Genomic DNA, 24,387 nt, shown 5'->3' on the forward strand with positions numbered 1-24,387 from the left:
AAAGTATTTGGCTCAACTGTTTCAAATATAAAATCTTATCTATAATATTAATCAAAAGGTCAGCTAAATTATCATAATTTCATGGTAATTAAACTCATTCTTGACAAGACACACATTTATTGAACACTGCCTCAGTATATGAGTGTAAGAAGGATTACAAACACACATGGTGTGCTTCTAATTTGCTCTACTGAGGAAAGAACAAAAAAAGAACAAGAATAATAAGTGTTAGGCATTTACCATGAATGGTACTTTAACAGGAGTCTACAGACTTGTAAGAAATAACTGCCCCCAGCCAAAGGAAGCCCACATGTATGGGAAGGGACAACTAATTGTAGGATCAGTTCCTAAATGCTACATATATATACACATACACACACAATACTACAAAAAACGGCAAAATACAACTCCAAATAAAGCAAAGCTTTCTAAATGAATTCTCTCTAAAAAGTATCATCTGATTTGTTACATTCAGTAACTAAGAAGGTTAAAGTTCCTAAAAGAATCTCCTCAGTTCAGTTCAGTCGCTCAGTTGTGTCCAACTCTCTGCGACCCCATGAATCGCAGCACGCCAGGCCTCCCTGTCCATCACCAACTCCCGGAGTCCACTCAGACTCACATCCATCCAGTCAGTGATGCCATCCAGCCATCTCATCCTCTGTAGTCCCCTTCTCCTCCTGCCCCCAATCCCTCCCAGCATCAGAGTCTTTTCTAATGAGTCAACTCTTCGCATGAGGTGGCCAAAGTACTGGAGTTTCAGCTTTAGCATCATTCCTTCCAAAGAAATCCCAGGGCTGATCTCCTTCAGAATGGACTGGTTGGATCTCCTTGCAGTCCAAGGGACTCTCAAGAGTCTTCCCCAACACCACAGTTCAAAAGCATCAATTCTTTGGCGCTCAGCCTTCTTCATAGTCCAACTCTCACATCCATACGTGACTACAGGAAAAACCATAGCCTTGACTAGACGAACCTCTGTTGGCAAAGTAATGTCTCTGCTTTTCAATATGCTATCTATGTACAGCCTATTCAGTCATTGCAGGGCTTACTATTTGGAGAAGGCAATGGCACCCCACTCCAGTACTCTTGCCTGGGAAATCCCATGGATGGAGGAGCCTGGTAGGCTACAGTCCATGGGGTCACTAAGAGTCAGACACGACTGAGAGACTTCACTTTCACGCATTGGAGAAGGAAATGGCAACCCACTCCAGTGTTCTTGCCTGGAGAATCCCAGGGATGGGGGAGCCTGGTGGGCTGCCATCTCTGGGGTCGCACAGAGTCGGACACGACTGAAGCGACTTAGCAGCAGCAGCAGCAGCAGCAGGAAAGTTACAAGAAGGTATACAAGATAGTGTCTGTGCAGCATTGTTTAGTATTTCTAACAATAAAATAACAAACACTAGAATCTAACTATCCATCAAAACAATAAATACAGAATAGTCACACATTAGAATACCATACAGAAATAAAAATAATACCTCAATTTAAACACTTTTAAAAATAAAAAATAATCAAGAGAAAACATAAAAGTGAATCATCTACAGTTATAACAATCAACATGGATGAATCCTGTAATGCTGAGGGAGGAGGGAAGCAATTTATGATTTCTTTATACAAATATAATAGATATTTTTCTCACAGCATAGTTCCTAAACATAAGCAAGCTATTTCAACTGATTTCAGCTAAAAACAGCAAACTGTCCACAGTATAAAATATCTTTGGCTGTTGGATTTATTGCAAGATAGTATACTACTGTACTTTGCGGATGATTTAAAGTACTCCCAATGTTATTTTGAATTGATGTGATTTTTCGCTTTTAATGAGATTAGAGTCTCTTGGAACAAGACTCTTTAGCTAAACTAAGGAAATCTGTGAGTTTATTAATTTTTTTCAGCTATTCAGAATGGTACCCATGGTTTCAGATTTTAGTTTATATATTATTACATTCAGAACAACTAATACTGTTGTAACAGTAATTTTACCATTTTTGATAACTTTGATATTTCTTTTTCTTTCTTAAGGGGAAACTCATAATTAAGTGTCAAGGTCAAGTTTTCTGAATGTGTCTATATCCTATGTATATAATGTCTGTGCTATATAGTGTTTGTGAATTTTTTTCCGTCACAGTGAGTTTTCTAAAGCATTGTCTTGTCCAATCTTCCTTATAATTTACATACAAGAGGGGCCTAAAATTAGATGTGCAACTGTGACAAGAGAAAAAAGAAAAGCAAACAAGCATAATTTAGAAATGAAAAAAACTCTGGAGAGACAAGTCCCCACTTTCCTAAGAGTTGTAGCTCTCTAATGTCCTTACAAAAGCCTTTGGTTCATTTAAAATTTCTCTTTTTTTTAATTATTTTCTTTTTCTTTTCTTCCTCCCTTTCTTTCCTTCCTTCCTTTCCTTCTCTTTCTTTCTTGGTCCATTTTATTTTTTGGCTGTGCCGCGCGGCTTGCAGAATCTTAGTTTCCCAATGAAGGACTGAACCTGTGCACTCAGCAGTGAAAGTATGGAGTCCTAACCACTGGACTGCCAGGGAATTCACATGTGGTTCATTCTGGATCGGGTTGGACAAACTAAATTTCAATAACTTTATTCTTTGCAATAAAAGTGAAACTTAGTTCAGTTGATCAGTCGTGTCTGACTCTTTGCAATCCCATGGACTGCAGCACGCCAGGCTTCCCTGTCCAACACCAAATCCCTGCGCTTGCTCAAACTCATGTCCATCGAGTCGGTGATGCCATCCAACCATCTCATCCTCTGTCGTCCCCTTTTCCGCCTGCCTTCAATCCCTCCCAGCATCAAGGTCTCTTCCAAAGAGTCAGTTCTTCGCATCAGGTGGCCAAAGTATTGGAGTTTCAGCTTCAGCATCAGCCCTTCCAATGAATACTTAGGACTAATGTCCTTTAGGATTGACTTTGATCTCCTTCCAGTCCAAGGGACTCTCAAGAGTCTTCTCCAGCACCACAGTTCAAAATCATCAATTCTCTGGTGTTCAGCTTTCCTTATAGTCCAACTCTCAAATCCATACAAGATTACTGGAAAAACCATAGCTTTGACTAGATGGACCTTTGCTGGCAAAGTAATGTCTCTGCTTTTTAATATGCTGTCTAGGTTGGTCATAGCTTTTCTTCCAAGGAGCAAATGTCTTTTAATTTCATGGCTGCAGTCACCATCTGCAGTGATTTTGGAGCCCAAGAAAATAAAGTCTGTCACTGTCTCCATTGTTTCCCCGTCTATTTGCCATGAAGTGATGGGACCAGATGCCATGATCTTTGTTTTATAAAGGTTGAATTTTACGGCCGCTTTCTCACTCCTTTTGCACTTTCATCAAATGGCTCTGTTTGATAAAACAAACAGAGGGTGGTGTCATCTGCATATCTGAGGTTATTGATATTTCTCCTGGCAACCCTGACTCCAGCTTGTGCTTCACCTAGCCCAGCATTTCTCATGATGTACTCTGCATATAAGTTAAATAAGCAGGGTGACAATATACAGCCTTGATGTACTCCTTTCCCAATTTGGAACCAGTCAGTTGTTCAATGTTCAGTTCTAACTGTTGCTTCTTGACCTGCATACAAATTTCCTGGGAGGCAGGTAAGGTGGTCTGGTATTTCCATCTCTTTAAGAATATTCCACAGTTTATTGTGATCCACATAGTCAAAGGCTTTGGCATAGTCAATAAAGCAGAAGTAGATGTTTTTCTGGAACTCTCTTCCTTTTCCGAAGGCCCAATGGATGTAGGCAATTTGATCTCTGGTTCCTCTGCCTTTTCTAAATCCAGCTTGAACATCTGGAAGTTCTTGGTTCATGTACTATCGAAGCCTGGCTTGGAGAATTTTGAGCATTACTTTGCTAGTGTGTGAGATGAGTCCAATTGTGCGGTAGTCTGAACATTCTTTGGCATTGCCATTCTTTGGGATTGGAATGAAAACTGACCTTTTCCAGTCCTGTGGCCACTGCTGAGTTTTCCAAATTTGCTGGCATATTGAGTGCAGCACTTTCACAGCATCATCTTTCAGGATTTGAAATAGCTCAACTGGAATTCCATCACCTCCCCTAGCTTTGTTCGCAGTGATGCTTCCTAGGGCCCCCATGACTTTGGACTCCAGGATGTCTGACTCTAGGCAAGTAATCCCACCGTCGTGGTTACCTGGGTTATGAAGATCTTTTTTGTACAGTTCTTCTCTGTATTCCTGCCACCTCTTCTTAATATCTTCTGCTTCTCTTAGGTTCATACCATTTCTGTTCTTTATTGTGCCCATCTTTGCATGAAATGTTCCCTTGGTATCTCTGATTTTCTTGAAGAGATTCTAGTCTTTCCCATTCTATTGTTTTCCTCTATTTTTTCGCACTGATCACTGAGGAAGGCTTTCTAATCTCTCTTTGCTATTCTTTGGAACTCTGCATTCAGATGGGTATGTCTTTCCTTTTCTCCTTTGCCTTTAGCTTCTTTCTTTCCTCAACTATTTGTAAGGCTCCTCAGACAACCATTTTCCCTTTCTGCACTCCTTTTTCTTGGGGATGGTCTTGATCACTGCCTTCTGTACAACTTCTGTTCATAGTTCTTCAGGTAGTCCATCAGATCTAATCCCTTGAATCTGTTTGTCACTTCCACTGTATAATCATAAGAGATCTGATTTAGGTCATACTTGAATGATCTAGTGGTTTTCTCTACCTTCTTCAATTTAAGTCTGAATTTGGCAATAAGGAGTTCATGATCTGAGCCATGGTCAGCTTCCAGGCTTGTTTCTGCCGACTGTTTAGAGCTTTTCCATCTTTGACTGCAAAGAATATAATCAATCTGATTTCGGTGTTGACCATTTGGTGTTAACCAAAAAGTGAGATGTAAATTTTATAATTAAATGTAATTTATTTTTCTTACCCCTTAATTAGATGACTCATAATTATAAGTGTATGTGTTTATATTTCTACAGTTCCCATCTCTACCCTCAGAAGGATTTTAGGTGACTTGCTTTCCACATAATTAAATTGTAAAATAGCTGATGTATACAAAAGAATATAAACATTGATATATAGGTTACAGAACATAATGAAATGAAAACTTGTGTATCTTCTACTCAGCTTAAGAATTAGAGCATTACTAAACCTTGGGAAGTCCCCAAATGAACCTTTGCTGATTATGTCCTCTTTTCTTTTCCCCCAGAAGTAACACTAGACTTAATTATGTTTATCATTCTCTTGGTTTTCTTTCTTGTTTGGGGTTGCCATGCCCTTCTCCAGTGGATCTTCCCGACCCAAGACCATCTGAGTCACCAGGGAAGCCACTAATTATATGCTAATGCCTAAATGTTATTATGCTTAGTGTGGCACATTTTTGAGAGGTAGTGTGAGGGGACTAAGTGCACAGATTCTAGCACCAGGCAAATCTGCCACTTACTAACTGTGTAATTGGGACAAATTATTGAACTTTTCAGTGCCTGTTTCCTTATCCAAGAAAGAGAGATTAAAAATAGAATCTATGTGATAGGGCTACTGTGAGAATGAAACGAATCATTATATGCAAACTGCATGGCGTACAGTGCCCAGTACACAGGCGGTGTTTCCCAAGTGTTCATTGTTGTTAGTACTAATACCCAGAACTAGAATTACACAGTAAGCTCACACTGTATATGCTGCTGCTGCTAATGTTTCAGTTGTGTCCAACTCTTTATGACCCCATAGACGGCAGCACACCAGGCTCCTCTGTCCCTGGGATTCTCCAGGCAAGAACACTGGAGTGGGTTGCCATTTCCCTCTCCAATGCACGCATGCACGCTAAGTCACTTCAGTCGTGTCAGACTCTGTGCAACCCTATGGACAGCAGCCCAGTAGGCTCCTCTTCTACGGGATTCTCTTGGCAAGAATACTGGAGTGGGGTGCCCTTTCCTTCTTCACACACTGTACAGGAGGCACAAAAACACTGTACCGCAGAAACTCATTGATAGAACAAGCAAAGAGAATATAAACCTAGGTTTAATTATATTGTTTCTAACTCTTTTATTTTACTGTCCTCTGAACAAACATGGTTGAATGCAAATATATACAATTCCACTGTATTTTTCATCACACACCTATTCCGGAATTCTATAAGGAAAGTGAAAGTCGCTTAGTCGTATCTGACTCTTTGCAACCCCATGGCCTATACAGTCCCTGGGATTCTCCAGGCCAGAATACTGGAGTGGGTAGCTGTTCCCTTCTGCAGGGGATCTTTCCAACCCAGGGACTGAACCCAGGTCTCCCACATTGCAGGTGGATTCTTTAACAGCTAAGCTACAAGGGAAGCCCAAGAATACTGGAGTGGGTAGCTTATCCCTTTTCCAGCAGATCTTCCCGAACCAGGAATTGAACCAGGGTCTCTTGCATTGCCGGCAGATTCTTTACCAACTGAGCTATCAGGGACAAGAAAAAAATGTTCTGACTGTACACCTGCTAACAATAATCTTAATAATAATAATTTGTTCCATCACTAAAATTCTAAGCTAAAAATGCCATAAATCAAGTGATCATTTAAAGTATAACATTATATGGCTCAGTGGTAAAGCCGGCTTAAAACTCAACATTCAGAAAACTAAGATCATGGCATCATGTCCCATCACTTCATGGCAAACAGATGGAAACAGTGAGAGACTTTATTTTTGGGGGCTCCAAAATCACTGCAGATGGTGACTGCAGCCATGAAATTAAAAGATGCTTGCTCGTTGGAAGAAAAGCTATGACCAACCTAGACAGCATATTAAAAAGCAGAGACATTATTTTGCCAACAAATGTCTGTCCAGTCTAAGCTATGGTTTTTCTAGTAGTCATGTATGGATGTGAGAGTTGGACTATAAGAAAGCTGAGTGCCGAAGAATTGATGCTTTTGAACTGTGGTGTTGAAGAAGACTCTTGAGAGTCTCTTGGACTGCAAGGAGATCCAAACAGTCACTCCTAAAGGAAATCAGTCCTGAATATTCACTGGAAGGACTGAAGCTGAAACTCTAATATTTTGGCCACCTGATGGTAAGAACTGACTCATTGGAAAAGACCCTGATGCTGGGAAAGACTGAAGGCAGGAGGAGAAGGGGATGACAGAGGATGAGATGGTTGGATGGCACCAACTCAATGGACATGAGTATGAGTAAGCTCCGGGAGTTGGTGATGGACAGGGAAGCCTGGCATGCTGCAGTCCATGGGGCTGCAAAGAGTCGGACACGACTGAGTGACTGAACTGAACAGTAGAAAAGAATCTGCCTGTCAATGCAGGAGATACAGGTTCAATTCTTGAGTTGGGACGATCCCCTGGAGAAGGAAATGGTAACCCTACTCCACTATTCTTGCCTGGGAAATCCCATGCACAGGGGAGCCTGGCAGGCTACAGTCCATGGGGTCACAAAAGAGTCAGACATGACTTAGCAACTAAACAACTACAACACTATACCCCAGACAAAGTATTTTGGTTTTGCATTTTCTTTCCTTGATTTCTAGTTTTTCTTATGATGTGGAACTTGCTTTCAAGACTTAGAGTGATGGAAAAAACCCTTTTATTTGATCAAGTGAAAAAATGTAAGGAATCCTAGACTCTTATAGCATGGCCTAAAGGCTTAGAGGTAGGTTATCTAGTCAATCCCCTACTCAATCAATGAATCTTAAGAATTTTGGATTTCATTAAACATTGGTCTAACTGGCATAATGTGCCTAACAGGAAATAATTTATAACTTATTAAGTTGTATCACTAGCTTAGTTTTCCACTTAGGCCCTGAGCCAAAGGAAAAGTAACAAAGTACAGCTTCATCACCAACAGTGAAGGAAATAGGTCCAATACTTAACCTATAGGACTAATAAAGTTCACTTTAAAAGTTCATGGTCAGTTTTGTGAGAAACATGTTACAAACAGATTCATGGAAAAGGAGAGAGAACAAAGAGTTGGTTTGTTTGCTTTTTAAATCTAGTTCTAAAAGGAAATATTTATTCAGCTTCTGTATAATCTTAGGTGTCAGTAAATTTGAAATTTGTTTGTATTTCACCTTGACTTTATTAGTAAGTTTCATTTCTTAGCATATCCTGAATACTGTATTGCCTTATTTCAGAAAACACTGCCATCTATGACATTTTATAAAATTAATTTTTATTGAAGTATAGTTGCTTTACAATGTTTTGTTAGTTTCTGCTGTACAGCAAAGTGGATCAGCTATATATAAGTATATATAGATATAGATATATCCCCTCTTTTTTGGATTTCCTTCCCATTTAGGTCACCACAGAACATTGGGTAGAGTTCCCTGTGCAGTACAGTCGATTCTCATTAGTTATACGTTTTACACATGGTAGTGTATATATGCCAATCCCAATCTTCCAATTCATCCCACCACCCCCGCCACCACGTATGGTATCATGTTTGTTCTCTATCTCTGTGTCTCTATTTCTGCTTTGCAGATAAGTTCACCTATATCATTTTTCTAGATTACACATATACAGTAACTGCTTTTCTACAGCATTTTCAAAGTAAAAAATTTAAGAATAATTTTCAACAGCTAAAACTAAAAATTATGTTATCAGCTGTCAGACCAAAAGTTTAAAAAATAACAACAAATTGAGTTTGGGCTGCCTGAAAGGCTAGTATTTGAAAAGAGATTACTGTCACAGTTTGAGTGTTGATGCTCTCTAGCCACTACTTCCCAGCCCTGATTCAGACCACATGTTCTTGACCAGGGCAGCCTGTACCCCCATAGGCTCTTCAGATTTAGAAATGCCCTAAGATTATGTTCAAATCTGAATGCTCATGCTTCTGTGCATTTTCTGAGGCCAGATTCTTCAACTTTCTTTGGAATCTCAAAGGATTCTGTAACTATTAATCCTAAAAACTTAAGAAACACTTATTTAAACAGCATTCTATGATCCTTATCTATTACCTGACTTTTTAAATTTAAATTTAATTGGAGGCTAATTACTTTACAATATTGTATTGGTTTTGCCATACATCTACAAGAATCCGCCACGGGTGTACATGTGTTCCCCATCCTGAACCCCCCTCCCACCTATTACCTGACTTTAATTTCAGATTTCTGCCTTACTAATTTTCATCTTATCCACAAAATTCTTTTGTTTTGATACATGGCTTCTTTATTCACTCCTTAAAAATAATGGAAAACTAGAGCTTCAAAAAATAAGGAAAGACTGTCTACTTAAAATTGCAGTCAAAGGTGGTTTCAAAAGCTGAACCTATATATATTTAAGAAACATTAAAAAAAAAAGGCTATCTCTTCTGAGAGTTTTTTTCAGTTACACAACCAATTTTATCTTTTAGTTTATCACTTGCCTTTCAATTGAGAAAACAACTGGTGAACTGAATTGGTGATTCAGCTATTCTTAACTTTATCTTTTAAGGTATGTTGAGACTTAACAGATAAAAAACATGTATGACCATCACCCCTAATCCCATAACACACATATACAGAGACTGACTTCCTAAAATGCTGTTCCTTCAAGAATTAAACCTTTACTTATAGAACAAAATGGTTTTGCTCTGATATAGCAAGGACTGATTTAGCAAGGAACATCTTGATGAAAAAGGGCAGAACTGCTGAGAATGCTAGCCTACTTTTTAACTGACTTTCCTCCTCTAAGCATCTGTCAAGTGTGGGATGAGAAAAAGGTGCTGCAATCTGGAGAGGCAGACTAGAATAAAAATATATTTGGTTCCAAGAATTTAAAAAAGACAGAAATGGCACTGGAAAAATGATGGAAATAAGAAGGTTAAAAACAGCTCTGCTCTCCTTTTCTGTAGTTCTAAATAACTACAAATTATCTACACACATCATCTCTTCAACTCTTTAACCTTCTCCAATCTGACTCCTTCCTTCCCCTCACAACCCTCTCCCTTTATCCAAGCCATCAACAAGACTTGTAAACGTATCTTAAATCTGTCCACTGCTCTCCACCTCTACCATAAAGGACCATGGTCCAAGGTTACTGCATCTCCTACATGAACTAGTATAAACCATCGACTAGTATTTATTTCAATTTCCTCTGCTGTCCCCCTTTGATCAACTGTGAACAAAGCATTCAGTGTAATCTTTAAAAATGGATCAGGGCACTGAATAATAGTTCCATGGCTTCCCAATGCATCTTCAAGTTAAATCCAAACTCTTAGCATTCAGACAGTCAATACGGCATAACAACTAACACTGCTTGAGAAGTGCCTGGAACAGTGGCCAGCACTTCACAAATGCAGAGCAGATACTACCATGTTATGGTACAGCCCTTGCCTGCCTCTCCTACCTCAGAGTGACACTCTCCTCAAATAACCAGTATTCTCTTTCAGTTAACTGCAAGCTCTTTCCCTCTCTGGGCCTGCTGTTTCCCTCTGTCTAAAATATTTTTCTCTCAAAAACTTCAAGAATGCCTGTCTTCCATTCACACTTCAAGTCTCAACCTAAATGTTACCTCATTCATGAAGCTTTCTTTTCTTCTCTAAATACCATCCTTTATAATTCCTTTTAAAAAATATCTCAGTATAGTTTATTATTTTTTAATTTTTATTTATTTGGCTATGTCAGGTCTTAGATGAAGCACGGGGGATCTTTAGTTGTGGTATACAGGATCTTCTAGTTGTGGCGCATGAACTCTTTAGTTGTGGCATGTGGAATCTATTTCCTCAACCGGGGATCAGCCCCTGCATTGGGAGCTTGGAGTCTTAGCCACTGGGCCACCAGGGAAGTCCCTGTAATTCTTTACTGTTACTATTCTCTTCATTTTCCTTCACAGTGCTTTCTATTTTTAAACTGTCTTTCTTTCTTTCTTTTTCTTGCTGTGCCCTGTGTGGCTTGTAAGGATCTTAGTTCCTCAACAAGGATCGAACCCATGCCCCCTACAGTGGAAGTGTGGAGTCCTAACCACTGGACAACCAGGGAATTTCCTTTAATCACTTTTTTTGTTTGTTTCATCGGTTAAACTTTCTTGAACGTCATCAGATGACTAAACATCCATCCAATAAACTCTCTAACTTGCTTAATGTAGGAAGCACTGGGCTCTGTTCTTTATATTTAAAATAATCTTAACTAATGTAGGTATTAATCTCTTCTCACCAAGAAGCTAAAAAACCAGTCACTAATATACATGTGTCACAGTCTGTGCTATGATTCAGTATATCTACATACTTCCCGTAATTGTTACATACAACCTTGTGCCCAACAAAGTATTGTGCTAAGTGCTGCAGGAAGAGGAGCCAGGATGACAAAATAAGGATTATTTCTTCCATTAAGATCTTGAATAATATACGCACAGGATGGGAGAGACAAAAAACAAAACATTTCAAAGCATTTCAAGTAGAGGATGGGGTAGGACAGAGTCATGGTATGTATGTAAAAATGTATATTTCATCAAAGCTAAGATGCCATCAACTGATGGCAAGATATATCATTATTTTATGTTCCAAACAGAAATGCTGCCAAAATTGTTAATAACTGTTCATTAGCTGGGAGGTATGGGGGGCAGGAGGAGAAGGGGATGACAGAGGATGAGATGACTGGATGGCATCACCGACTCGATGGATGTGAGTCTGAGTGAACTCTGGGAGATGGTGATGGACAGGAAGGCCTGGCGTGCTGCAATTCATGGGGTCACAAAGAGTCGGACAAGACTGAGCGACTGAACTGAACTGTGAAATATCAAAAGTAACACGCGCGCCAATATGACAGATACATCCCAATTCAAGAATGAAGAAAAAGAAAGAGAAGAAGGGAGAAGAAAAGAAAAAGAAAAAGGAGGAAGAGAAGGGAAAAAAAAAGAAAATGACTATTCTATGATTAACACAAAATTAATCTTTTTGAGTCTTCCTCAAAACACCTCAATGATATGGACTATCAGTTCTTTACTAAAGTTTGCTATCAGGAAAGGGAGAAAAAACAGTCACTGAAAGGAGTGGTCACACAGCAACACTTTCTTTTGTGATTGTTTCATTTCCATTTGCCTTGTATATCTTCACTTATCCCTTTTCTTTTTCTTTTTTTAAAATGCAAGTACTTTTATTTTTTAGAGATGTTTATTTACTTATTTGGCTGACTCAGTCATCCTTGCAGTATGCAGGATCTTTGTTGCATTATTATTAATGGACCGCTTCTTTTTAAAAGCTAAGTGCAATGTAAGAATGCCCTCTTTAACACTTGTATTGAACACTGTACTCAAAGTCCTAACTAGCATAGCAAGGCAAGAGAAAGAAACTTTGTAAGCACAGGAAAGAAAGACACAATTGCAATCATCATACTTCAGCTAAGGTGGCTGAACAGAGATCTATATACCAAAAAAGTTTCTATCAGTAAATTGAAAATGTAAAAAAAAAAAGAGGAAAAACTATTTAAAAATTTAACAACAATAATAATTAAATTTAAGAGGAGATTTGAGAGACTTATGAGAAAAAGAAACTATTGAAAGATATTTTTAAATATCTAAGGGGCTTTCCTAATGGCTCAATGGTAAAGAACCCACCTGCCAATGCAGGAGACACAGGTTCTAGCCCTGTTCCAAGATGATCCACCTGCCCTGGAGCAACTAAGCCCGTGCCCCACAACTATTGAGCCTGTGCTCTAGAGCCTGGGGACTGCAGATACTGAGCCCACATGCCACAACTGCTGAAGCCCTCGCACCCTAGAGCTCATGCTCTGCGACAAGAGAAGCCATCACAGTAGGAAGTCTGTGCGCCGCAAATAGAGTAGCTCCCATTCACTGCAACTAGAGAAAGTGTGAGCAGCAATGAAGAACCAGCACAGCCATAAATAAATAAAAAATATCTAAATAGCTAGAAAGAGACACTATGTTTGAGGAGAGGAAGGCTCAATATAATAAAAAGAATAAATTAAATGCATGTATAGATTAAAGCCTCTGACGTCTTGGGCTCATATACAAACCAAGTCCTATTTTTAATAAGAGCTTTTGAACTTTCACATAACTTGACTCAAATTACTCCCTTTGATAGATATTTTTGCAATTGGTATAAACTTACTAGGCACTAATTATAGGTATTTTACTTTACTAAATTGTAACAAGAGTTGATATTACACTTTAGAATTCTGAGGCCGCTACAAGGAATAAGAGTGAAGAGCATGTGATCAGTAAGTACATGGCTCAGTTCTGGTTGAATGTGCTGTGGTCCCACCGGTTCAAAGCTCAATCAGTGTGCACAGTGTCCACAATGGAAGTTCTAATAACCACTCCTGCAAGTAATGAAACACTGCCAACATTTTACACAACAAGTAAAGTTTTCATTCTTGATAATTATCTGTGAACACTGCCAAAACACAATCTCCTTAAGTCACCTAAAATCGTAAACATTTTGAATACAAATTCCACTTACAAGAGGAAAACAGACAAAACATTCATGATACAGTGGTCATATTGAGCTCCTATGGACCTGTATGTAGTCCTTATACATGTAAGACCCAGAAGCAGTTTCCAAGTCGGCTTTACAATGGATCTGAATTTGATCAAATGAATGATTTTCTTTAGGTCTAACTTATTCAATTTAATTTTGGTTTATGTAGGTATCGTGTGCTGCTTAAACTTTGCTTTATCCAAATTTCCTAACAGAGAATTAGAAATAATGATCATCTGTTTTACTGGTTGCTGCTGCTGCTGCTGCTAAATCGCTTCAGTCGTCTCTGACTCAGTGTGACCTTATAGATGGAAGCCCACCAGGCTGCTCCGTCCCTGGGGTTCTCCAGGCAAGAACACTGGAGTGGGTTGCCATTTCCTTCTCCAATGTGTGAACGTGAAAAGTGAAAGGGAAGTCGCTCAGGTGTGTCCGACTCTTAGCGACCCCATGGACTGCAGCCTTCCAGGCTCCTCCATCCATGGGATTTTCCAGGAGTGGAGTGGGGTGCCATTGCCTTTTCCCTTACTGGTTGCTAGGAGATGGTAATACTAATAGTTTACATTTACTGAATGCTTACTGTGTGCCAGGCACCATTACAAGTGCCTTGTATGAAAAGTGAAAGTGAAAGTCACTCAGTAGTGTCTGACTCTTTGCGACCCCATGGACTATAGAGTCCACGGAATTCTCCAGGCCAGAATACTGAAGTAGGTAGCCTTTCCCTTCTCCAGGGGATCTTTCCAACCCAGGGACTGAACGAACCCAGGTCTCCCACAGGCCAGGCGGATTCTCTACCAGATGAGTCACAAGGGAAGCCCAAGTGCTCTGCATACTTTAAATCGTTTAATCTTCACAACAACCTATATCAGGCAGATTATATTACGATCACCATTTTACAGATAGGAAAACTGAGGTACAGAAAAGTTAAGTAACTTTCTCAGCGTCACACAAGTAAGTGGAGCAGCTTAGTGATTCATACCCAGGTAGCTGTCTCCAGAGCCCAGACCCACATTATTATTTCATATTTCTTTTCACGATAGTTAAAACACACACAAAATTATTACAGATGAAAAAACCATCAAAAATTATGAATAAGAGTTAAACGACAGTTAAGCAATATTAATATCAATACAACTTATCACAGGTTGATACTTCACAGCTCTTGCAAAGTTTCATGGCCATGATTAAGAGTTTTGAAATTGGACAGACCTGGCTCTGAATCTTGAATGTGCCCTTTACAAGCTGTGTGACTTTGGACAACTTTCGTAACTTCACCAAGCCTCAGTTTCCTCATCTGTAAAATGAGAATAATAAACATCTCACAAAATTGTTGTTAGTAACATAATTATTGATACATTACATGGATATGATAAATCAAAAAAAACCCACAGATACACGAAATAAAAAGAGGAGGCTCACAACTTCCCCCAGAAATCAGAGCTTTATTATGTTGTAACGAAGATGACCACTTCAAGTCACCACAGCAACTGTAAGATCCACACACAAACAGAACCATAACTCCTCTAATAATAAATCATTCCTCTGAATAGCAGTCAAATCCCTACAGGTAAACTACTGAATCTCTGAAATATAAAATACCATATATACACAGAGAAAGAGCCAAACAGAAAAGACATTGTTGTCTCTTGACAACAACTCTCATGAATCCCATTCCAGGCATACACTTTCTAAGACCAGTAGTATTCAAGGGGCCCAAAACAGGAAGAGGGGTGTCAAGAAGGAGTGATTCCCACCAATAGTAGAAAGGAATTTTTGTAAGAGAAAAACAGAAGCAGACACATCATCGAAATAGGTTAGAACTATCATTACCACTGAAGAATAATTGTGTCTGTTTACACCTGGAATTTTACACTAGTCAAAACAACTGAAACTGTCACTACTGCTGTCTTTAGAATCGCAATAAAATAATTTTACAATGAATAATGAGATTTCTATCAACACCTGCATTTGCCAATAATACATCTATCTGTTATAAGGTTAGGTGTTTCTTTGAAGGGGTCATTTTAGTAATACAATACAAAAGTCAATTTAAAATAGGAAAAATAGAAATTATACAAAAATCCTATAGGATAATTTTGTTAAAAGAGTTCATCAATACTATCACCAAGGTGCATTTTTATGAATGTTATTAGTTTAAAATGTAAATTATATTATTAAAATGGTATATTACATAAAGATAATTATTAAAATGACTGCATTCATTGTAGCTCAAAGATTCAATAAAGAAAGAACTTCTATCCCCCAAAACACCCCCTTTTAACAAATAATGGCCAAAATGGCCCTCAATTTTTCTTAATAAAATTATTAAATGATCTGTCTGGAACAAAGGTCATTTAATTTTTACAAAGCACTTAAAAAAAATTAGCTATATAGGAAATGTTTAAGAAGTCCTTAAATGACCTATTTCATAAAAGTTTAAGGAAATGAACATAGGATGTGAGATGCCCGAGGTTACTAAGCCATGACAAAAATCCAAACAAAAAAATCCTTCTGTTCTATATCCTAATAATTTGGAGTTTTTCTACTTGATCAGCATTTGCTTTGCTACTTTCTCTAAATGATGAGAATAACTTTTTGTCCTTTTCATGAATTCTACAAATCATTAATAAGATCAAGTCAGTTCAATCACAACTCAAGTACTTTAATTCAGGAATTTTTAGGTAAATTTTTTATGTAACTTAAAGAAAATTTGCAAATATCACTATTTACATTTTACCCCATTTGCTTTGTCAGTCTCTTTCCTCCTCACATTTTTTTTCTGAACCACATGAGAGTGAGTTGCAGACACTTAGCACTTTAGCGCTCAATATTTTTTTTCATATAGTTTCCCAGGAATACAAATATTCACTTAGATAACTACAGTATACCTAACCAAATCAGTATTGTGTCAATGTTAAAATTTCTACTATATAATTACAGCCCATATTCAAATATCATTAACTGCTTAAAAAAATGTCTTTTAAAGCTACCTATTTCCCCAGTCCAGAATTCAATTCAGAATCATGCACTGCATTTAGTGGTAATGCCTCTTTTAGAATCCAACCAACTGGAACAGTTTCTCAGTCTGTGTCCTATAAGACTGATATTTTTAAAGAACACAGACCATTTAATATTTTGTATAATGTTCTTCAATTTAGGTTTGTCTGATGGTCTCTCATGTTTAAATTCAGGCTATGCATTTTTTGTAGGAATGTCACAAGTAATGTTGGGTGCTTCTCACTGCATCACATCAGAAGCCACAAGAGGTTACAGGTTCTATTACCAGTGATGCTAACTTTGATCACTTGGTTAATGAGTATCTGCCAAGATTCTGCACCGTGAAGTTACTGCTTTTCTCTTTGTAATAAGTAAATATATTGTTAGGAATTGTCTTGAGACTATGTAAATATCATATTCCTCATCAAACTTTACTCCATAGTTTGGTACCTGCAGGGGATTCTTGAGTGAAAGTACTATTTTAATTGTTCCCAAACGCCATTTTCTAATTCCAACAGTTCTATATTTATTAGCCATTTTAATGAAGAACTTTCCCTTCTCCCCAACTTAAGTCATTTATTCATTCATTTACTTATATGTGTATGGTTCTTATTTTTTCAATAGTTTATAATCTGTAACTATCATCATTCATTTGGCCCGTGGATGCTTCTCCACACTGGTTCTTGTTCCTTTTGACACATCCCCATCATTCTTTGACTACCTCCTTTCTTTCTGAAACAACAGTATGTTCCAGACTCCTCTTGTACTTTCCCTGACCCAGTTCTTCCTGGGATCAGCCATTTCTCCAAAGAGCTCTGGTTTCCTTTAAGTGGAGAATGATTTAGAAATCAGCATATGGGAGTTAGGTACGTTCACTGCAATTGCTTCAAGGCCTCTTAGCAAACAAAGCTGGAATATAGACACACATATATGTGTATGCATATACACATATGTGTATGTACATGCATATACATATATCTATACATACAATTATACACATCCCTAAGAGAAAGATACATAAGTGTATACATGCATACATGTATATTTCTATCTTTATATAAATAAATGTTAAAAATCATGAGTTCATAATTTCCAATTCAAATCCAACATCACAGGATTTACTGGAGTCTTTTCTTCTATATATATATATATATATATAAAACTACCTTCTCCAACAATTGAAAAACCTGGCTCCCATTATCCTTAATATACTTATTCATTTGTTGAATCCTAATATAGATAGAAAATAGTTTCAAAGTTGCCAATTCATACCATCACAAATATAGCCTATAAATTAGGGTTATTTGTTTATAGCTCTTTTTGAGTTTCAAAGTACAGGATGCTCAAAAGTTACTTGGGTTACTTATTTTTCCCCCTTCAGCGTGTTTATACTTATTTTTCCCCTTTCAGTGTGTTTATGCTATAATTTGAAACACTATAGATTTGTTTCTATTTACATTTTAGGGTTTTATCCCAACTTTATTGATTTTCTTTGCTGATTTTTTTCTTTTCTTTTGTTTAGTATCTAAAAGGTTAGCATGATAATGTCCTCTGATATTCTGAACTGATGTCATATGCAGTGTTACCAGAGGAGGTGATGGCACCCCACTCCAGTACTCTTGCCTGGAAACTCCCATGGACGGAGGAGCCTGGTGAGCTGCAGTCCATGGGGTCGCTAAGAGTCAGACACGACTAAGCAACTTTGCTTTCCCTTTTCACTTTGATGCATTGGAGAAGGAAATGGCAACCCACTCCAGTGTTCTTGCCTGGAGAATCCAAGGGACGGGGGAGCCTGGTGGGCTGCCGTCTATGAGGTCAAACAGAATTGGACACGAATGAAGTGACTTAGCAGCAGCAGCAGTAGCAGTGTTACCAGGAGTTCTCTCAACCAGTGGTTGTAATAGAGCTTTACAGTTTAGAAAGTATATTTCCCATAGGAAATGAGCCATTCTGTAGCCAATCACATGTATTTACTACCATTCCACTGAGGCCAGATGTTTTCTGGGAATTACTATTTCAAGATACAGAAAGAAGGATAAAATAAAATGGGCAACTCCAGCAACTTCATAGATCATTGCTTGCAAAACAGTTTTCAAACCATGCTACTTAGATGCCACAAGGTGGAAAAGGGCAGGACCTGGAGGCAGAACTCCAGGCCCCTCCCCTGACTTGAATTAAAGTTCCTATTGCTTTTACTAGTAATATACTGGAGAAGGCAATGGCACCCCACTCCAGTACTCCTGCCTGGAAAATCCCATGGATGGAGGAGCCTGGTAGGCTGCAGTCCATGGGGTCGCTAAGAGTCAGACATGACTGAGTGACTTCACTTTCACTTTTCACTTTCATGCACTGGAGAAGGAAATGACAACCCACTCCAGTGCTCTTGCCTGGAGAATCCCAGGGACGGGGGAGCCTGGTGGGCTGCCGTCTATGGGGTCGCACAGAGTCGGACATGACTGACGAGACTTAGCAGCAGCAGCAGTAATATACTGAGAATCAGTCTAAGATTTTGTTCATCTAACTAATTCAGCAAACATTTACTGAGTAACTATGTTGTCCTACATACTGTTCTAGGTGCTTCAGTGAAAAAAGACTTCATGAGACTTAGAATTCTAGTTGTGGGAGAGATAAACTATAAACCTAAGGAAACTGTATAGTCACTTAAAAATAAAAGTTATAGAAAAATTCAACAAAATAGTTTGCAATATTAGATAGCATGTTCAGTTTAGGTCTCACTGAGAAAGGAAAGGTTACTTTTATACGAATAATTTCTTAAGCTTGAAAATCATGAAGAAAGAAGTGCAGATCAATTTTTCAGTTGGTGTTAAACTATGTCTTCAGGTCAGAACATGAGAAAAAAGTCATGAAACATTTTCCTTCCTTCACTGAATCTTAGCCAATATTTAGATTGGTTTTTCTCAATCCAGATCCTCTACTTTGTAAGTAACTACATATTTCTCCTCAGTTCAGTTCAGCTTAGTCGCTCAGTCGTGTCCGACTCTGCAACCCCATGAATTGCAGCACACCAGGCCTCCCTGTCCATCACCAACTCCCGGAGTTTACTCAAACTCATTTCCATCAAGTTGGTGATGCCATCCAGCCACCTCATCCTCTGTCGTCCCCTTCCCCTCCTGCCCCCAATCCCTCCCAGCATCAGGGTCTTTTCCAATGGGTCAGCTCTTCGCATGAGGTGGCCAAAAGTATTGGAGTTTCAGCTTCAGCATCAGTCCTTCCAATAAACACCCAGGACTGATTTCCTTTAGAATGGACTGGTTTGATCCCCTTGCAGTCCAAGGGACTCTCAAGAGTCTTCTCCAACACCACAGTTCAAAAGCATCAATTCTTCGGCACTCAACTTTCTTCACAGTCCAACTCTCACATCCATACATGACCACTGGAAAAACCACAGCCTTGACTAGACGGACCTTTGTTGGCAAAGTAATGTCTCCTAGATTCTGGCAAAGGGCTTTTTTGTTTTTCCTTTTCTTTTGTTTTTCTTTTAAACAATTTCATTGGGAAATTGAGGTAAAATCGGGCCTGTTAACCACTCTTAGAACTTTAAAGTACATTAATTTTTATCAAATCCAAATACACTATCACTCCCCTATGTTTACAGTCAACAAAAGACTAAGATATCTAATCTTTCTCAGTTGTGCTAAATCATACCACTCAAATCCTAAACAACTGAGTTTGAACCTCAAGTGTAGAACTTTATAATAACCACAGGTAACAGTTAATCAGCCCTTACTATGTCCCAGCTATTGTCTTAAATGATTAATGTATATTACTTTATATTTCAAAACAACATTACAAACGTTACATGATAAGTACCATCAGTACCCTCCTTTTATAGATGAATAAACTGAGAAATGGAGAGATGAAATAACCTGCTCAAAGTTTCACAGCATCTAAGTGACAGAGCCAGAATTAAAAAAAAGACAGTTTGTGCCATTAACTGTGCATATTGAACTGATTCTAAAAAAATCTTTCATAATGTGTTCTAAATTCCATCCTGTTAAATTTAACCAGTTCAGTCTATGGAGGGAAAAAAATCTGACCTCAATGCTATCATCTAATATATATGGCTATTTTTCAAAGCTTCAATTGATCAGTATGCCATGAAGGGGTCTAATAAAACTATTAGTTAATAAAAATGTGACTAGGAATAGTAGCAAATGAAATCCAACAATGCATAATAAGAATTATACACAACAACCCAGTGACTAATCTCAGGTTAGTCAAGGCTGATTCAACATTTGAAAACTATTTAATGCAATCCATCACATTAAGAGGGTAAAAAGAAAAGTCACGTGATCGTTATCAAGAGATATCGAAAAGGCATTTCACAAAATCCAACACTCATTCCTGATAAAAACTCTCAGCAAACTAGGAAGAGAGAAGAATTTCCTCAGCTGAGGCTTTACAAATAGCTGAGCAAAGAAGAGAAGCTGAAGGCAAAGGAGGAAAGCAAAAATATACACATGTGAATGGAGAGTTCCAAATAATAGCAAGGAGAGATAAGAAAGCCTTCCTCGGTGAGCAATGCAAAGAAATAGAGGAAAACAATAGAGTGGGAAAGACTAGAGATCTCTTCAAGAAAATTAGAGATACCAAGGGAACATTTCATGCAAAGATGGGCACAATAAAGGACAGAAATGGTACAGACCCAACAGAAGCAGAAGATATTAAGAGGTGGCAAGAATACACAGAAGAACAATACAAAAAAGAACTTCACAACCCAGATAATCATGATGGTATGATCATTCACCTAGAACCAGACATCCTGGAATGCAAAGTCAACTGGGCCTTAGGAAGCATTACCACAAACAAAGCAAGTGGAGGTGATGGAATTCCAGGTGAGCTCTTTCATATCCTAAAAGATGATGCTGTGTAAGTACTGCACTCAATATGCCAGCAAATTTGGAACACTCAGCAGTGGCCACAGGACTGGAAAAGGGCAGTTTCCATTCCAATCTCAAAGAAAGGGAATGCCAAAGAATGTTCAAACTACCACACAATTGCACTCATCTCGCACACTAGTAAAGTAATGCTCAAAATTCTCCAAGCCAGGCTTCAACAGTACGTGAACTGTCAACTTTCAGATGTTCAAGCTGGTTTTAGAAAAGGCACAGGAACCAGAGATCAAATTGCCAACATCCATTGGATCACTGAAAAAGCAAGAGAGTTCCAGAAAAATATCTACTTCTGCTTTATTGACTACGCCAAAGCCTTTGACTGTGTGGATCACAACAAACTGTGGAAAATTCAAGAGATGGGAATACCAGACCACCTGATGTGCCTCTTGAGAAATATGTATGCAGGTCAACAGTTAGAACTGGACATGGAACAACAGACTGGTTCCAAATAGGAAAAGGAGTATGTCAAAGCTGTATATTGTCACCCTGCTTATTTAACTTATATGCAGCGTAAATCATGAGAAACACTGGGCTGGATGAAGCACAAGCTGGAATCAAGATTGTCGGGAGAAATATCAATAACCTCAGATATGCAGATGACACCACCCTTATGGCACAAAGTGAAGAAGAACTAAAGAGCCTCTTGATGAAGGTGAAAGAGAAGAGTGAAAAAGTTGGCTTAAAACTCAACATTCAGAAAACTAAGATCATGGCATCTGGTCCCATCACGTCAAGGCAAACAGATGGGGAAACAGTGGAAATAGTGACAGACTTTATTTTTGGGGGCTCCAAAATCACTGCAGATGGTGACTGCAGCCATGAAATCAAAAGACGCTTGCTCCTTGGAAGAAAAGTTATGACCAACCTACACAGCATATTAAAAAGCAGAGACATTACTCTGTCAACAAAGGTCCATCTAGTCAAAGCTATGGTTTTTCCAGTAGCCATGTATGGATGTGAGAGTTGGACTATAAAGAAAGATGAGCACTGAAGAATTGATGCTTTTGAACTGTGGTGTTGGAGAAGACTCTTGAGAGTCCCCTGGACAGCGAGAAGATCCAACCAGTCCATCCTAAAGGAAATCAGTCCTGAATATTCATTGGAAGGACTGAAGCTGAAACTCCAATACTTTGGTCACCTGATGTGAAGAACTGACTCATCTGAAAAGACCCTGGAAAAAGATTGAAGGGAAAGATTCTGGCAAAGATTGAAGGTGGAAGGAGAAGGGGACGACACAGGATGAGATGGTTGGATGGCATCACCGACTCAATGGACATGAGTTTGAGTAAACTCTGAGAATTGGTGATTGACAGGGAAGCCTGGCGTACTGCAGTCCATGGGATTGCAAAGAGTCAGACACAACTGAGCGACTGAACTGAAACTAAACCAGGTGAGAGGTGATAGTGGCTTGGACCAGACTGATAGAAGTGGAGATAAGATAGGTCAGAGAGGTATGTGATCCACTATCTGTGCCCCTAGCTCCAGAAGAGATCACACCTGGAGAAGCAGTTGTAACACTTTCACCAAATGAATAAATTCACAATACGCAACATTTTCCAGGACATGTTATCTTAAGATGTATCTTAAGAATGGAGGTGACAGGATTTTGCTGATGAATTGAATGAACATTGTGAGAGAAAGTGAAGAATGAAAAATGACCTTAAGGTTGCTGGGGTGAGCAACTGCAAGGACAGAGTCGCTGTTTACTGAGACACAGAAAGATATAAGGTGGAGTAGGATGAAGGGAACAAATCAGAAATTTGGTTGCTATGCCTGATAAAATGTAAAAGTTTACAAATGAGATAGCTATATGTTAAATTCGCTTTTGAAATGGCAAGCTTCAAGTCTAGTACATATATTACATTCATCATTAAACAGTCCTAATCTCCAAAACTGAATGTAACATCTGCTCCCTCTGATCACCACTTTTTTTCACTGCTTAAGGCCTTATTACTGTTTACGTATTGTAATTATTGGTGTACATCATGTCCCATAGAGTTCAGATACCTTGAGAGCAAAGTTCATGGTTTATAGTTGTAAAATAGTAAAAAGTCAAAGTGTTCGTTGCTCAGTCTGACTCTCTGAAATTCCATGGACCGTAGCTAGCCAGGCTCCTCTGTTCGTGGAATTCTCCAGGCAAGAATACTGGAGTAGCCATTGACTGGGTAGCCATTCCCTTCAAGGGAATCTTCCTGACCCAGGGATCAAACCCAGGTCACCTGGATTGCAGGCAGATTCTACACCATCTGAGCCATCAGGGAAGCCCATAATAGTAAAAAAAGCCCATCGTTTATTGAGCACGTTCATCATTTACTGAGCTCATTTATCATTCATTTATGAATTTATCATTCATTTGTTGAGCTCATTCAATTCTTCTATTATTGGTATTTAACACATACGAACATTCTGGTTCAGAGATATTGAATAATTCTATTCACACTTCAGCTGCTAAGTCACTTCAGTCGTGTCCGACTCTTATGTGACCCCATAGACGGCAGCCCACCAGGCTCCACCGTCCTTGGGATTCTCCAGGCAAGAATACTGGAGTAGCCATTGACTGGGTAGCCATTCCCTTCAAGGGAATCTTCCTGACCCAGGGATCAAACCCAGGTCACCTGGATTGCAGGCAGATTCTACACCATCTGAGCCATCAGGGAAGCCCATAATAGTAAAAAAAAGCCCATCATTTATTGAGCACATTCATCATTTACTGAGCTCATTTATCATTCATTTATGAATTTATCATTCATTTGTTGAGCTCATTCAATTCTTCTATTATTGGTATTTAACACATACGAACATTCTGGTTCAGAGATATTGAATAATTCTATTCACACTTCAGCTGCTAAGACACTTCGTGTCCGACTCTTGTGTGACCCCATAGATGGCAGCCCACCAGGCTCCACCGTCCTTGGGATTCTCCAGGCAAGAACACTGGAGTGGGTTGCCATTCACACTTCAGAGCTCTGTTCAAATATCACTTTCTCAAAGTAGCTATCTTTGATCACCCATATCATCTGAACTAAACCTCTATAATAAACTCTATAGAACTAAAACTCTACAATAAACTCATAATACCTTGTTTGTCTCCTCTACTGTTTATCACAATATAAATAAATGTGTTCTTGGTAG

At 38.7% G+C, this 24,387-nt stretch overlaps 1 protein-coding gene across 8 annotated transcripts in view; it reads right to left on the reverse strand.

Annotated features, from left to right (window-relative positions):
- Positions 1–24,387, reverse strand: part of NUMB (NUMB, endocytic adaptor protein) — a 162,855-nt gene that overhangs the window by 69,976 nt on the left and 68,492 nt on the right. The window contains exon 1 of one of the 8 annotated variants that reach the window (XM_027552360.1): positions 14,552–14,641. The exons of the other annotated variants lie outside the window; for them this stretch is intronic. The gene's annotated coding sequence lies outside the window, so the exon portion shown is untranslated. Of the gene's footprint in view, positions 1–14,551; positions 14,642–24,387 lie in introns of those variants that run through there. 8 annotated transcript variants of the gene reach the window in all.

The sequence above is a fragment of the Bos indicus x Bos taurus genome, chromosome 10 (genome assembly GCF_003369695.1).
Source record: "Bos indicus x Bos taurus breed Angus x Brahman F1 hybrid chromosome 10, Bos_hybrid_MaternalHap_v2.0, whole genome shotgun sequence".
NCBI lineage: Eukaryota > Metazoa > Chordata > Mammalia > Artiodactyla > Bovidae > Bos > Bos indicus x Bos taurus.